Below are 15,873 nucleotides of genomic sequence, written 5' to 3'. Positions count from 1 at the left end.
CTGCTCAAGGTGACACACTGCTTTTGGGGTTCCGCATAGGGCTGGGCTGCTGGAGGGCTCCCCAACGCAGCCCTGAGAGGCACCAGGCAGCCTGTTTTGCAAACCACAGAGCAGGACTTATTCTTGACCTTCTCTTCCTCACCGGAATTGGTACCTGCAGCCCAAGCCTGCCTTCCGAGCCCCAGACACACAGGTCCAACTGCACCCTTGACGTCACTGGTGAATGGCTCAAGAGCAGGGGCAGAAGTGCCAGCTTCCCAACTCTAAGAGCAAACCTCCACGTTGTTTGAGACAAATTATCATCACCACCCCCCCCCCAAAAGGCATGGATATGAACTCGCTCCCACAAGGAGAAGGAATAGATGAACTTAGTTCACGATAGAATGAAATCAAAGGCCAAAAAAAAACAACTAACAGGATCCTTAAACCGGCCCTGCGCCCCCGTCACAGACATGGCTCCTCGCCATTTCCACTTCACAATGTCACAGATTACTTTAGGAATCTGTAAGTAGAATTACCCAAGGCCACGAATGGGGAGATGGGCTGAACTCACAGTGACATGGTGCACCAAGCAATGAACGGGGTGCTGGAGTGTCACTGAGGTAGGCTGGGGTCAGCCCGGAGCCCCTTCCCACCGTGTCAGGACTCAGCAGTCCAAGTCCTCTGCCCTTCAGGGAAAAGGGAGAAGAAAGACGACAAACTGAGTGCATCAGCTGGCTTTCAGGGTGCATTTGAGGGACATAAATCCGCATTATCATGCCCAGGATTGTAAAGAGAGCAATCAGAACAAGGTTTTCGATTAGAGCAGAAAATAGAATGGAGGAATGTGTGCTTATTTTAATATACTGTGACGCTGACACAATGCCAAGCTACTGCCCTTCCCTCAGGTTCTTAGAAGGGAGTGGACGCCCCATTATAGGGCGACCCCTGCCTTCCCACCAGAGCACTGCACTGGCGGACATGCAATCAGACCCCTAACCACCCTGGACTCACTGGCAACATGCAGACCTGAACGTTTGTGTCCCCCTAAAATTCCTGTATTGAAACCCTAATCCCCAATGTGATGGTATTTAGAGATGGTACCTTTGGAAGGTAATGAGGTCATGAGGGTGGAGGCCTCATGATGGGATCAGGACTCTCAGAAGAAGAGACACACAGAGACAGCCTGCTCCCTCCCTCTACTCTCCTCCATATGAGGACACAACCAGAAGACAGCTGTCTCTGAACCAGGAGGAGGGCCCTCACCAGACACCCACACCCTGACCCCGACTTCCCAGCCTCCAGAACCATGAGAAATCAATGTTTGTTGTTTGTAGATTCCTCATTCTTTGTGGATTCCTTATCTGCAAATTTGCCTAGCTGCTAACATTGCTTGGAGCACTTTGATGCAGAGCAGTGAAAACGCTGAGTCCTCTGCCCCATGTGCACTTTCCAGGCTAAGGTCGAACAGGACGACTCTGCCATCTTGTCTCAGTTCTCCTCCAGGGATGACCAGAGGATGGGGGTGGGCGCTGCTCTGGGCCAGCTGCACAGGGACTGAACACCTCCTCTGGCACCCGGTAGTGGGGCGGCCTCAGGAAAGTCACTTAACACTTCTGAACCGCATTTTATACTTTGTAAAATAAAGAGAATATTTAAGAGTATAATCCACGTGAGGTGTGTGTGTGTATATTTCCCCTAGAAGCAATGGTTCAGGGTTTGTAATTCAGTGTTCACGCCGACTTTATTACTACCACCAGTGAGGAGAATCGTCTACAGTAAACATCTCATATTCGAGCAGGACTCACTGCCTGCAATGCTCTTCCTCCCCTCTCCATGCGTCAGTGTCCACAATGACTCTGTGCGGCTGGCATCAGGACCCTCAGTTTACCTGCACTGAATCCAGCATAGAAAACGGAACGCCACCCGCCCAGGGCTTCGGGTGAATGTGCTCACTCCTGGCCAGCGCTCTTTCCTCTGCCTGCTCACGTCAGGTCTCTCCGGGGTCTTCCCGTGGCACACCAGATAAAATCCAACCCCTGATTACAACTTACAAGGCCTAATGACCTGGACCTGCCTCCTTCTCCGGCCTCGCCCAGCACACCCCGCCCCACCCCCAACACAGGCTCCCTCCTCGAGGGTCTGCCTTCTCTCCCTGAACTCTCCTGAGCTTACCCTCATCCGAAAGCCTTTCCATGACCTTCCCTTGACAGAGGTCTGCTTGTCATTCAGGTCTGAGGAGACATAAGTGGCTGCCTACTGCCCATCTAATCGCACACCAGCACCTCTGCCCCGACACACACATATACCTTCTTCTTCTCTAATATTATGAAAATTTTACTCAGAAAACTCACTGCCCTCCATCCACCATGGGCCTGGCTGAGCCAGTCATTCTCACCCCATTATCCTTGCCAGTGATTGGCTTAGGGAAGGGCCTGTGACCCGATTCTGGCCAATGAGGTGTGAGATGTCTGCTGGGGATTCTGGGAAGGGTCTCCTTGCTCTGAGATCCACAGGAAGCTGTGCCTCCTTCTCCCACTGGATGATGTCACAGCAGAGATGACAACAGGGACTGCCACGGTGACCTCAGAGCCTGGAGAGGGCTGGCCGAGGACCAGGCTGACACTGCGACCATGGAAGAACAGAAAGACAGAAGGAACCAGGCCCTCTGTAACCTGGATGGACCAGTGGACCCACCTACCTGGAACCAGCCAACTTTCTGACTTCCTAGCAGGTGATTTTCTTTGATGTTGTTAAAGCCATTTTGGCCCATGGTTTTTTGTTACTTGCCACCAAAAGCATCATAAGTTACACAGGATCTCAGCTCAAACTCCACAGAAGGCATTCCATGAGTCATTTCTAATTTAAACTTGGCACCCCCCACACGTGGTCACTCTCCATCTATGTTACACAATTTTCCTCTAATTTACTATGCACACAACTATGTAGATTACATTTACAATATTGCTATATCACCTAAGTATTTTACTTACTGTAATCACATTGCTTATGTCATGTGGCTTACACTATATGAATCACACTAGATGGCTCTATGTTACGCTATAGAATTTGCCTTTCAATATTTATCACTCTCTAAATGCTGCCGGTTGCTTACTTGTTTCTTATCTCTGTTCTCCACCTGAAGGTGATCTGCTCGAGAACATGGACCTGCCCCCTCTTAACCACTGTGTCTCCACTTCTTGCACATAGAAGGTGTTCAGTAAAGAGATCCTCAGCGGGAATCTGTCACCACCATTTTCTCTGGGTCCCATTCATTTCAGTGCCCCATGAGTGGCACGTGTCTGGGTAAGAAGGGGGCGGAGGTGCCTTAGAAAAGGTTATCATGTTCATGGCACTCAGAAAAAAGTTCATTTAATATAGCACGACAGGAGACACACCAGTAGAAGAAACAGAGACCAATTGCTACGGAATTTTGAAGTAAAAAACTGATAAATTTGGATTCCCAGTGTGAAGGTGGCCTTGTGGCTGGGAATTGAGATCTCTGTGTCATGTGACACAGTGAGAGCATGTGTGCTGGGAGGGGACAGGAAGACACTGTGAGGTAAAGATCAGAGTCGGATTCCCTCCACTCATTTAAATGACACCTTTGGCTCTCTGAGACCTGAAAGGAACTTTGAAAACCAAATTCTGAATCCTAATGTTAGAAGAGCTGAGGACAGGGATGCAGAGATTGGAAACAGACGGTTTGCGCCATGTGGATCAGTGAGCACGTGTAAAATGGCTTGTAAACATCATCCTGGGGAAGCTGCCCTCAGGGGTTAATACCTTTACTGTCAAACTACCCCGTTACTCTCTACATCACTTGAGAGTAACAGGGGCAAACAGAGGCTCTCCAGATGTTTCCTCTGGGGATCCTGTAAGATATACTGTATCGTTTGCTTCATTTTCTATTTAGAAAAGAAGCAAGAATTCTGTCTGTGTATCAGCCACACTCTGAGCCTGCCACACTGGTGATGCACCTGTCTGCACTGATGGGGAGCTGACTGTGCATTACCAGGCTCCCCTCACGAGAGCCCACCTCAACCCTGAGAAATGTGCTAGAAAGAAAAAAAGCTCCACAACCGGATAGTATGCTTCTCACAAATGCACAAAAAATGCTGAAATTCCGTATTAAGATAGGCAACAAAAAACTAAGTAAAGAAAAAAACCTCTGATGTTCAATTGTTACCTGAATTAAACATTTCGTATTTATTATCAAGTTTAGCAAAGTGTGCTGTGTCTGAGGAGGAGCTAGTACTCAAAAAGTATTTATTTTACCTTGAGTTTTTACACTTCCAAGAAACACAAAAAGGAATAATAATAGCTATCGTGTGCTGAGTGCTTGCTATGCACCAGGCATTGTTTTTCAAACTTTACATAGAATTATACCGAATAAGCCCTCCAAGTACTCTGCACGTTAGGTGTTTTGTCCCTCGATCATGGATGGGGAAACTGAGGCCCGGGAGAGGCTGCTCGTTGGATGGCAGGTGGTGAAGGGCCACGGAGGGATGCGCAGGCAGGCACCCTGCACCCGGCGGCTCCTCGGCGCCGTGCCTTACCGCCTCAGAGCAGCCCACGGGGGAGAAGACTCGGTCCAGCCCCCAGAGGCCCTGACTGGGGAAGGCGAGCCCTAAATACACCTGCTGGGACTTTCTGTCCCCCTTATTGAGGTATAGTTTGTGTTCAATGCACCATATTTGTTTGAAGGTTACGCTTAAAGGGTTTGACATACTCCTGTGAAACCACTGCCACAGGGCAGGGAGAGGGGGACAGGAATACCAGCTGGGTGCCTCAGACTGACGTCCAGAGGCCTGGGTCCTCCTCCAAGTTCTTCCCCTCATCACATCTGAATAAGTCACTCCCCCATCTCCAGGGCTCAGACTCCACATCTGCAAACCCAAGGGCAGCTCAACTTTCCAGCTCTGACATTCACCTGATCTATCATTTCCCGGATTTAGAGACCAAGCTCAGGGTCCAAGGGTATTCTGACGTAATATAACTTCTCTCTGTCTCAGATCCCTCATCTGTAAAATAAGAGTAAATCATACTTCACTTAACAAGTATTTATTTAATGTCAACTAAGACCCAGGAACTGTCCTAGGTGCTGGGGATAGAGCAATGGACAACACAGCCCTGCTCTTATGGAGCTGACGGTCCTAAGGAGGAGACAGAGAAACTAAACAAACACATAGACAACATAACGTCAGGTAGTGAGACGGGAGGGAAAGAAAAATAGAGCGAGGTACGAGAATAGACAGTGTTAGAATGGGCAGCGAAGGGCTCTCCAGAGAGGTGGTGTGTGAGCAGAGACCTAACTGAAGCAAGGAAGTGAGTCACAAGGACACGCAGAAGAGCACTGAAAGCAGAGGAAAGAGGACATGCATAGGCCCTGAGACAGGAATGGTCCTGCCATGTTCAAGAATCAGAAAGAGGGCAAGTGGCCAAAAGTAGCCAGGGGCTTGGATTTTACTCCATGAGTAAGTCTAATGAGAAGCTGGGGGGAGTTTGGAGCAAGGAAGTAGCCTAACGGGACAAGATGACAGGATACCTCTGGCAGGAATGGAAAAAGGGGAGATCATTTAGGGGCCTGCTGAGCGCATCCAGTGGAAACGTGAAAGTGGTTCTTATGAGGGTGGTAGTGATGGAGATAATGGGAAGCGATCAGATTCAGGAAGCATTCTGAAGGCAGCCTGGACCAGATTTGCCATGGGAATGGATGTTGGATGTGAGAGAGAGGAAGAAGTCATGGATGCTTCAGGGTTGTTAGCCTGAGCAACCAGAAGGATGGCGTTGCCATCCCTGAGATAAGGAGAGGCAGATTTGGAGAGGAGAGAAAGAATCCAGAGTTCAGTTTCACGAATGTTAAATTTGAAATGCTTATTAGACATCCGAATGACAATGTGAAGTAAGAAGCTGGAAACACAAGTCTAGAGGTCATGGAGAGAAGTTCAAGCAGAAGGAAGAAGTTTGGGTTATGCCGGCATACACAGTATTTAAAGCCAGGAGACCAAATAATACCCCACGTGTAAGCCTGGAGCATGCCAACACTTAAAGTCACACAGAAAAGGAGCCAGTAAAGGACACCAAAAACATGGGAACAGTTTGTTAAAAAGGAAAGCCACAAGAGAGAATGGTATCTCAGAAGATAGATGATGAAGGTACTTCAGGAAGAGGGTGTGATTGAGTATCAGTGCTGCTCAGAAGTCAAGTACGGTGTGGACCGAAAGCTGACTGCTGGAATTGGCCATTTGCAAGGTCCTGGAGACCTTGACGAAGGGGCTTCGGTGGAGCAGAAGAGGCAAACGGCTGATGCGAGTGAGTTCGAGAGAGAATGGGATGTGTGTGGAGGGCGTAATACAGAAAGCTTCTTCAAGGAGGTTTGCCATAACGGGGAGCAGAGAGATGCGACAACGGATGATCTAAGTGTTAAGTCTAAGTCTAAATGCCAAACTCATCAAATGCCTACTATGAGTTCAGATACTGAGGTCAGAGAAGAAATTAGTGGCCTGTCCACTTGGAGCTTACGGCTGAAAACAACAAAATAAAATCAACAATACTGTCTTCCATCACCCCTGACCAAATGCCTCTCATGTAACAAATAAGTAAAATAGCAAAGAAAACAAGCCATGTCTACAGAGGCTTTTCCATCTGATTACCAAACTGGGAAACAGGAAAAAATTAACATATACAGATGTGCAAATTCATACATTGCAAACTGGTGGCAACATAGAGGGGAAGCTTTCTCAGAAGAAAAAAATGAGAAATCAAGGCAGTTTTCCAGGCCCAAAGGTGAAGATGAGTGAGGAATTCTCTTACATCATTATGACTTCCTCTCCCCTCTGCCCAACCGCATGGTGGATGGACGGGGGGTGGGGTGGGGAAGGGAGGAACAGTGCGCATCTTTAAAGATGAAAGCTAACAGGTACTTTACAATTTATCAGACACTATCGCATCTGACATTCTCAGTTGCCCCGTGCGGTCCGATTTCAATATTGTACCCAATACCGCACCTCACCCTGTGTCATGTGACTTTGCTGTTCCTCCCACTGGTGGAAAAATGTACTCTCTTATCTCAATAATATTGGGTTTGGGTAAATGAGTTACTTTGTCCAGTGGAATTTTAGCCAAAATATCACAATAAAACACTTAAAACAGTTAAAGGATTGGGTCTGCCCTCTTGGTGTTTGCCATCTAGATGAGCTGAACTCCAGCTGACCTGAAGACCTGTGAGCAATGAAAAAATGCTTGAGGTGTCATGTGACTAAGATACAGGGGCTGTTTGTTAGGTAGGAGTAACTAACTGATGCACTCCGTGACAATGTGTCTCCGAGTGTTTTAATTCACAATGCATGGTAGAAAATACATCTTACACTAAGACCAGTAGACAAAAGGTATGCACATAGACAGAGACTAAAGTTTCATGAAAAAATACTTACCCTCACAACCTGTAAGTCATTCTGAATTTTCTATTCTGTTTTATTCCATTTTGTTCTATTCCACTCCACTCCACTCTATGCCATTTCTTTCCATCACTTTTTATAAAATGCTGGTGAGATCTCATAAAAGTCGGCCCTTAATCAGAAAAGCCCTGCCCTTGAGCATTGTAGGAAAACTTCCCCACGGTTATTCTTCATCCCATTTATTCTTTATCCCGTTTTACAGATGAGGAGACTAAGTCTCCGTCAGGTCACCTAGTTAGTAATGGAGAGCCAGCGTGCCAAACCATGTGACCTCTGACCCCCCCCATGTTCAGTTCATTCTCAGTTTTCACTTAAAGTATTCTTAAAATAAGAGGCCTGGGTTATTCTCTGCTTTGATAAAATCAGAGACCAAATCAAGTCAGCCAGCCTCGAGGTTCAGTTCAGACACGGAGAGAGGAACCTTTCTCCCACCTATATTCAACCACACATTAAAACCTTGTCTTACGCCCATCAGAGAAGTGCGGTTGCAGGCAACAGACTGACCTGGGATCTGGAGGAAGACGTGGGCCTGCAGGAGAAATGGAGCATTTGCTTCCCTGGGGCGGACACTGTGGAGGCCATACCAGCTGGTAAAAATGATTCAAGTGAGCAACTTTGCTGACTTGCTGCAGGCCAAGTACGGGCTGGTGTGAGAGTGTGAAGCCCCGAGGGCCTGTAAATATGGGGAGCTCGTACCCCCTGGCAAGCTCCTTGAACCCCACCAGGCACTCAGAGGGAAGGTCCAGGAGATTCCTGAGACAGCTCCCCTGGGGGTCAGGCTCAGAGGGGAACAGCAGCCGCCGCCGAAACTGCGTAGTTCCATATCCTCTATCTCCCCTATGGGGCGAGTCTTCATCCACAGGCAGAAGTCTAATAAAATGCCTCTTAGGGCTCTCGTGGGACTCCACTGCATCTAAAGGAATCAGTTTGAGTTAAATATAAGCTACTTCATTAAACAGAGTCCTGCATTACTCTGGCAAACAGCCATGTGCTCATGGTAACCAAATTCCCTCATGTTAAAATGTACACAAGAGTCTCTTGGACACAGCAGTGCACCTGCCCCCAGTGGGTCCCCCGATGATGCTAGGCTTTCATTGGACAGTCGCATCTACCTCTGATCATTGCCCACCCCTTCCCTTCGATAAGTAAGCATTAACAGGCCACCTTGATCCCCTGTTTTTCCCTAGAACATTTCTGAACTATGCTTAATAATACCTGGTGACCATGAGCAAGTAGCATAATCTGAGTCTTAGGGAAACCGGGGGCTAACTTGTTTTAACTATACTCAGTTAGCTCTGTTTGAAAAAGTACTTAGATGATGCATTACTAAAGTCCCTCTAGAGATAACACCTCTGACCCTTGGGTCACCATGGTAACGGGTGGGGTGCTCAAGTTTTTCAGGAATTGAGAGTCCACTCCTTGTCCAGTTCAGGCCAGTTGAGACCATCACCTCATCAACTGAGCCTGTGCAGGTGACCGACAAATGACCCTTTGATGTCAGGGAGCTAAAACCTCCACTCTCAGATCATGGGAATGCTGTCATTTTGTGAACACATGTCCCGCGAAGAGCCATGAAGTTGGACTACGCTTGCGCAGACCCTCAATTCCCTCCAATCATCTATGCACACATTTCAGACCACTTTCCCCTACCCCATAGATATCCCCGAGTCCCCATTTTCGGGGAGGCGGATCTGAGATTGATTCTCCCGCCTCCTCATTGGCTGCCTTGTGATGAAACTCTTTCTCTTTGCAAACTCGTCATCTCAGTGACTGGCATCATCATGCAGCAGGCAAAACGAGCCTGGCTCAGTAACATTAGCTCCTTCATCTGCAATGTCTTTTGGACTTCACCTGGCACAAATACAGTATTTGCATGTAAAATATATCTTTCTTTTCTCAATGACCCATGCAAAAGGCAGTTCAGTTCTAAAGTTAACTGAAACAAAATTGTACCCAACCAGTATTACACAAGAAAATCTCCATTTTCATGCATAAGGCACAATACTTATGATTTTTAATACAAAAAATATGTACAATAACGTGGATGCATATGATGAATATATATGTAATTACACATAGCATACAACTGTGGAGATGGGTGGTATTCAGAAATTATTGAATTATTTCTCTCTGCTTGGAACACTTAGCAATTTACAGGACTCCAGTTTGTTGGTTCCTCCTGTTGGCTGTCGTCACCTACAACTTCTGTAAAAATATCCACCCATTTCTCTAACATTTCATTAGTCAAGGGTTTCTCTGTGGCCTCAATACATCCTTCAATGTCTTCCTGAAGAGAGGAGGTCAATGACGCCATCACCACCCACTTGCCTGGCCACCAGAAGAATGCACCACACGGCACACCACATGGCTTTGACAATGGTGGGCCAACGTTACCACGGGCAGACATTGCCCCCAGGGGCTGTGCCAGTAGCTCCTGGCTTATGTTTTACCAGATTAAAAGATGTGTAATTTCTACCGTATATACATATACATATATGTATGTATGTAAATGTGAGTACACAATGTCACTTTTGGCCGGATGCACACAACTGAATTCTCAAGAGTTAAATATTCACGTGATCCAGCTCCAGGTCCTTGGGGCCCCCAGCGTGGTCACGACCACAAACGCAGACACCAGAACTAAAGTCAATGTTTGGGTCTACTGCCAACAGGACAAGCTGCTGAATATTCTTTAGACTACTATAAAAAATGAATATGCAAAGTCAAATAATTCTCACAGAGAGTTCTAGGAGAGCAAGTCCAGGGACCCTGGCTTGAGGAAACTCTGTCCACCTTTATATCTTTATTCGCTAAGAGTTACTAGATTATCGCCGACTCTCTGCCAATCCTAGATCCTAAAGGCGAGCCTTTTGAGGACAGGCATGTTGCCTTATTTGGTTTTCTGCAGCCCACAGTCATAGCACGGGGCCTGGAACATTGTAGACATATAAGAACCGTGCGGAGTAAATGAGAGATCAGTGGTCCACTCAGTATCGACAACCAGTAACTGGCAGGTCTTCTGAGCCCCCCCACCCATCCACCCACATGCCGCTCACCAGCACTGAGAGTTATTCGGAGTCCCCCACTCTCAGGAGACTCCCTAAGTCAGGCTTTCAGGGTCTGATCATGATGCTTTGCACTCAGCTTCATTTATTTTTATCACTTCCTTTTCATGCAGGTCGGCCTGCCTTCCATGGTTGGGCCGTGTCTGGGACATGCCATTTCTTCATCTCTCCAGGGCAGTTTGCCCAGCGTCCAGCCCGTAGCTGACTGAGTGTCCAGGCCCCCCAGCAAGTGCAGACCTCAGGGCCACTGGGGGCCGAATGGAGACCACTGAGCTTCATCGTCTTCTCATCGCATCCTCAACACACACCTTCGTTATAGAATCTTAGAATCTTGGTGCTGAAAGGCACCCCAGAGATTGTCTGCTCTGGGCCCCGCCCTGGAGAGAGGCAGCCCAGGAGGACGAGTCCCCATCTTGAGGGCACAGAGAGTTCCCATGAGTCTCAGGCCCAGCTCGGGACCAGTAAAGACATGTGGTGGCTCTGGGCAGGACTCAGGACACAAAGCAAATCCAAGAGTCCCTGCCCTTGAGGAGGCCTGACTGAGTGGAGGAGCCAGACCCACGTACAAAATCCTGTCACATGCGGTGATCGGTAGCACAGTAAGATTTGCATGGTGCTTACAAGATGGTCAGGCCTCACTGGCTGCCTTCAGTCCACTGGAAGGACAAGGAGGGGCTGCCGTTCATGTGCATTTGAGAAGCCCAGGACAGCTCCTTCACACAGGACCCCCGGCCACGCCTCTCCCATTCGACCTCGTCTCCCCCGTCATGCGATGGCTCTGGAGCCAAGCACAGACAATGTCTGCATTCTGCTTGTTGGGCCACCTCTACAGAGACATAAGAAAATTCTGGTCCTCTCCCACTAGGAGAGAACTCTCTGTCCAAATCGCACGCAACAAAGTCCGAGTCTACCTTACAGAGAAGTGCTTCCAAAATTTTGTCCCTTATCAAAAGTACACCAGCAAATTAGTCCCGAGACTATGGTTTGTTGTAAAGTTTAGCATACGCTTATCTGTGGAATGTTTTCATTTTCGCATTTTATTCCTTGACAGTGGGAGATTTTAAAAGCACCACCAATGCTTGTTAGCTTCGGAAAAGATCCAAGCATTCCACATTCATCCAACGATGCCCCAGAAGGGATTAGGAGCTGTTTATCTGGTGAAAGCCCGGCATATGGCGCCACCCTGCACCAGCTCTGACTGCGACCCTGGACCCGTTGGAGAGAAGCGCTCTTAATTAGGTTCCATCGGCGCAGATGCTGGAGCCAAAGCTGAGGTGTTTGAGGTTTGCACATAAATTAGTTACATAAAAGAAAAGCGTTTTGGCAGGATAAGCATATTCTCAGGGGAAAGAGAGACCTGCAGGGTTCGTGTTTTCCAAACTTATTTTGAAAGTACTTATGAAATTTCTGTGAGAAAAGAAACTTTTTGATAAAAGAATGCTGTGAATTGTGAACTCAAGGTATGAAAATCAGCAGCTGAGAGTTTTTATCTCTGAGACTCCAGGCAAAGGGAAAAAGTAAATAGAAATCATGGCCCCACTACCAACTGCTCCAAAATCAGTAGAAAAGACGCACATCGAAAGGCTCAAGCTGAAAAGACCTGGCAGAGGCAAGATTTGCTCACTGCGGCCAAGAAAGGGCTGGACATCCAAGCCTGCACTCTAGTGAGGATTTCCAGGCAGAAACCAGCAAATCAGAGCCCAGCCAGCCCGAGCAAGCCACGGAGGAAGGTTTGACGCAGGTGCCGTGCCTCTGCAGCCCGGAGTCACCCGGATGCGCCCCCTTGATCAGCTTTGAGTCCTTGCCAGTACAGCGTGGGCGAATTGGAATCCCAGATATAAAAATTCTGGTCTGAACAGCCTGAGCAGTAGCGCCCTTGGTAAAATTCGGGTGATTCTTACAGCAAATGACTCTGCTTTGTGAAAACCTCTACTTAGTTAGCAATAAGTTAAAATAATCACATATAATATTATTTTCTAATATTTCTCACCTAGTGCAGCTAACATCTAATATATTTATGATAGAATTCAGTTTACCTGTATAATTAACCCAAATTTTTTTTCAGCAAGATTGACCTGAGACAGAGCTTCACAAGGTGAAAGTTGACCCAACAGCCAAATCCCTGCTGGACCAAGGGGGCGACATAACGGAGGACGGTGGGTCTGCTGTAAATGACAGAGAAGTTGGGGACTGTGGCAAACTCGACGGGGCCACCCAAACCCCACTCAAAGGGGACAGCTGCTACTCACTGAGCCCACCGTTGCCACGTGGGGAAGCTGGGGCTGTGTTCAGAGATCTTATGACTTTGCAAGAGAAACGGGAAATCCAGAATTTTGGTGGAATCAACTAATTTTTGAATGGCATCTAAGTGTATATATATATATATATTTTTTTTTTAAAGATTTTATTTTTTCCTTTTTCTCCCCAAAGCCCCCCGGTACATAGTTGTGTATTTTTCGTTGTGGGTTCCACTAGTTGTGGCATGTGGGACGCTGCCTCAGCGTGGTCTGACGAGCAGTGCCATGTCCGCGCCCAGGATTCGAACCGACGAAACACTGGGCCGCCTGCAGCGGAGCGCACGAACTTAACCACTCGGCCACGGGGCCAGCCCCTAAGTGTATATATTTTAAGGTACATTTCTGGCCAAACAGAGCATGTCTTGGAGGCTGTATTTGCCTCAAGGCCTGTCATTTTATGACCTCTGGCCTAAGGACATCCTGATATATATGACATGATCCCAGTGTAATGGAATAGAAGTGGTTCATTTTGGGGGTTTTTTCCCCTCCAGTGTATCAGACTTCGAGGTCTGCATCGTGGCCTCATTAGCATCATGCTATTCAATCCTTATTAAAACTTTTGCTAGTTCCTCACAGACTCTCCCAGAAATGGGAAATCGGTTCGTCTCCCTTGCCAGCGCAAATCAATTCACAGTGGCTGCTCAGGGGAGCTCTGCTGGAGATGGAATCTGGGCTCTGGCAAGAGTGCTGGGATTGATGAGTGATGTCTACATGGGCATAGGCTGGGGAGCAGTGTCCTATCGCAGGTTTTATTTATTGCAAATTACTTACATCAGATTTATGAAACCAAAATTCTTTGGCCCAATGTGCTTGACCAAAGTCCCTCTGTTCCAACAAGAGCCATGGGGCAAGCACTGGAATTAGAGTGGGAAAATCCTGCAAGATTCTCAGTATTGTTTTGTCATCAAGGAGGCTGTCAAGAAGGACACACAGAAAGCCACTGGCCCCACGAGTGGCCTCCAGACACACAGATGGCTCCCAGCACGAGGCCGTCTACTGCCCTTTGTACAACTGTGCGCAAATGAAACGAAGTCAGAGTGTAACCCAAATATTTGTTAAATGTTAGACACAAAGGATGTCAGGAACTCGCTGATTACTCACCTCTCTGAGCACAAACCTTGGGGTGAGCTACAGTTGAAACCCTTGATGATGGAAAGTGTTCAGTTGTCCGGAGCATTAAAAGACAACTTTATTAAATGGGCAACCGCTTGGGTCTGAGGACTTTAATTTTTAAAAAGAGCGTCTTAAACCAGGCTTTAGAAGTGGTCAAAAAACATAAGAAGCATTTTGGAGCAGAGCTCTTCAAGAAGGTTAACCCAGCACCACAGGGAGGAATGGAAGTCAGAAGAAATGCTGTGAAATCTGGGCTTTTCTTGGAGCATTTAAAGTTAAACTTTAAATGCTTCAATGGCAAATTAATCCAAGAGTAATTTAGAAGATGTAATCAGTAGAGAAGGAATACATGGAGTATATGAATATAAATGATCTTTTGCTGCTGGAAGCCCATCCCTCTTGAAATTGGATTGGAAGAGAGAAGAGGCTGTTTGATTAAGAAGCGACTGGGTAGCGCACGCCGTCCACTCCCTGAGAACTCTCGTTCCACTGCCTTCAGCTGAGACGGGATTTACATTTCCACCACCTGCAAAAGGCAGCGTTACTTTCTGCAAGTCTGTATCTGCCCAGCGATGTACATCAACAAAGCGCTCGTAAATTGCTCATGCTAAATTCCCCGCATATTTGGGGGAAACGTGTGAGGCTCTGAGAAGACGTCTCTCGTCTCTGCCCATCACGTCTGTGCTGTATGATCAACTCGTGGCTGGAAAAGGAGCTCCAGCTCTTCTTTAGGGGATTTCTGTGTCCGCCAGTTCCTAACCCAAGTGTATTTCTCTCTAGACACTTGAAATGTTTAAGAGAAAGAGGGCACATTTTTATCTTTGGAAGTGTGGGGACTGGAATTGGCCACCCCAAGATATGTCTCTTTGGCATGATGATTATTTGAGGCTAGTTACTTTGCAGACAGGAAAGAAACTGAAAAGTAGAATTTACTTACCCTTTGTAAGAGACATTTACATTGTAAAGGAACTCTCCATCTGTAAAGATATCTCTAGAAACTCTTAATCAATGGGGAGGCAAGGACTTAAATCTGCATTTGTTTATTGTGCTTGTCTGGTAACCTCCTGTAACTGACTTCCCTCCCCCTCCCAAGGTTGGCATCTCCTTAAGGATTAAGCATCTTTCCTTAGGCTACAAACTGATTGCTGCGCTCACCTGTGACCACCCAGCTCGAGACAATAAACTTGCCTCCTACTACGCCCACTGAGATAGCAGACCCACTACCCGCTGTGTCCATCAAGTGCTGTGCCGACAGGGCAATCTTGTGACTATTGTGGGAGGGACATTTCAATCACATGTGAAACACCCTGTTTGGGGATATATAACCACTCTGTGCACCCCACTTCTTCGGTGCCCTTTCTTCCTTAGTAAAGAAGGGCCCTGGGCCATGGTCCTCATAAAGCTTTGTTTAATTTTCTCTTGCTATTCTGTCTCCTGTGAATTTAATTCGTTCTCCGGCCAGACGAACCCACTTTGGATAGAGGAAATGTCTTCCTCCCCTACAGAAGATAATAATCTTAATCTCAGGATATGCTTCAAATAAATCAATTTACAGCTAATCCCAGAGGATGGGGAAAAGCCTGCCCCTGAAATCGCAGTCTAACCACCCCATGGGGCTCTGTTCACTATGAAATTGGGGCGCTCTCTGTAAAGCAGCGGCCGAGAGAGACAAGCTGCCTGGGGTCAAACCCCAGCCCCGACACTCACCAGCTGGGTGACCTTTATTTAGGTGCCGTGTGTATCAGTTTACTTATCTGTAAAATGTGGATTTTAACAGTCAGGCCTCAAGGGGTTATTCTGAGTATTCCGTGAATCTGATGTGGATTAAGGCTGCCCCAGCTAGAGAAGCCCAAGGTGACCTGGCCTACATGCCAAACTATACGACCCAGTGGACTTTTTTTATGGTATGAATTAGGACTGCCCCAGGGAGAGAAGCCCAGGGCATCCTCACCTACATGC

The 15,873-nt window shown here is 47.3% G+C and overlaps 1 protein-coding gene across 4 annotated transcripts in view; it reads right to left on the bottom strand.

The window, feature by feature from the left end:
- The window catches only part of TMEM132B (transmembrane protein 132B), a 355,698-nt gene that overhangs the window by 14,027 nt on the left and 325,798 nt on the right, over window positions 1-15,873 (bottom strand). Inside the window, exon 1 of one of the 4 annotated variants that reach the window (XM_008515615.2) lies at window positions 2,378-2,543. The exons of the other annotated variants lie outside the window; for them this stretch is intronic. The gene's annotated coding sequence lies outside the window, so the exon portion shown is untranslated. Of the gene's footprint in view, window positions 1-2,377; window positions 2,544-15,873 lie in introns of those variants that run through there. 4 annotated transcript variants of the gene reach the window in all.

Source organism: Equus przewalskii, chromosome 7 (genome assembly GCF_037783145.1).
Source record: "Equus przewalskii isolate Varuska chromosome 7, EquPr2, whole genome shotgun sequence".
Taxonomy (NCBI): Eukaryota; Metazoa; Chordata; class Mammalia; order Perissodactyla; family Equidae; genus Equus; species Equus przewalskii.
Note: the sequence above shows the minus strand (reverse complement) of the source record. Positions and strands in the feature narration are given on the sequence as shown.